The following is a 1423-nucleotide window of genomic DNA, read 5'->3' as shown; positions in this document are numbered from 1 at the left end:
AGGCGCGGTCATGGCAGTTTCTCTTCAGGCCTGGGGAACTGCAAGGAGACACGAAGGAACCCTTACATCACCACATCCTGTGGGCATCCAGGTAGAGGAAGACTTGGCGCTGCCAGCAGGGCTCTGACAGTCTGTGTGGTAGTGCCGACCAAGGGACCAGGAACCCACAGCACCAACTCACTTCCTCTCTTAGCTTTGTAATCCCCGGAGGTCGTCTTGTAACAAGTCTGGTAGAAACTAAGATATTCTAAAGAGATACTTGAGTTTCTCAACCTGACCGGCAGACTATTGCAACAATGGACCCCAAAGGAGTGGGAATTTCCCCAGGCATCTCATGCTGGGAGAAGGAAAAGTCACCAGCCAGAGAGGAAACCTGTCCCCAGGAAGAGACAGTTTGTCAGACCACGTTATGGGGTGAATCCCAGACAATGATCCCAGACAATGAGGGGGTCAATGGCAGCCTTGACCACACCTTGACCAGGACAGCTTCAATGTCCTTGACCCTCTACTTAAGCTTTGATCTTATTCTAGGCCCTTTGTGAGGGTTGCTGGATCCCATTGACCCTCTCCTCAATCCGGCCACACTGAGTAAATCTCCTTGTTTCTGCTTTCTGCTACTCAGTTGCCATTTTTTATTGGCTTACTGAGGATGGATAGCAAGTGCAGACTCACAGCACAGGTTGTGCTCTTGCCCCCCCAAGTTCAATAACAATCTGATTTCCATCATCTGTGTTCAGGAATGAGAACGCCTGTGGCCACAGTTGTATCAAAGCAAGCCAGTGGCCAGGAACCTGCCATACTCCTGCACTTCGAGGGCAGGGATGGACGAGGAGGGTTGGTAGCCTCTGCTCCTTGGTCATCAGGAAAAATTAACTACAATTTCCGGATGTCCTCAAGAGTAGACCATAGTGTTTTGTTTACTTGGGCCATCTGGGATCTTTAAAGAAGCTCAAGGCACTTAGTGGAAGAAGCCTGGGTACCAGTTCCCAAATGCGGAGAACAGCAACAACCCAATACTCCCTTTCTCTAGGATGCACATATGTCCCTCCCAGGCTCTGGCTCCTCTCCTGTTGTTTCCTCTCCAGAGACCACCTGAAGGACAGCAGTACCATTTACACGTGGGAGGAGATACCAGGGAAACACAGTACACTGTTTAGCTAACAGCACCTCTTGCCTACACACTACATTTCAGCCACTGTCCCCGAAGCCTCCCACTCCTGCTGGCTGCTTTTTTAACTTTTTCCCTGTTGCCTCTGAAGCCTGGCCTTACTTTCCCCGTGTTTGAGCCTGAAGCAATGCATATGAAGAAGGAGGTAGGAGAAGCTCAGGGTGAACAGGAACTCCCTGTGTTTACTGATCAGTCCAGGCTACCTGACGTAAGCACATTTGGCTCTCTCAGGCATATTTGCTCACGGCAGAGGGG

Source organism: Mus caroli, chromosome 1, assembly GCF_900094665.2.
Source record: "Mus caroli chromosome 1, CAROLI_EIJ_v1.1, whole genome shotgun sequence".
Classification (NCBI taxonomy): domain Eukaryota; kingdom Metazoa; phylum Chordata; class Mammalia; order Rodentia; family Muridae; genus Mus; species Mus caroli.
This window is presented reverse-complemented; position numbering follows the sequence as displayed.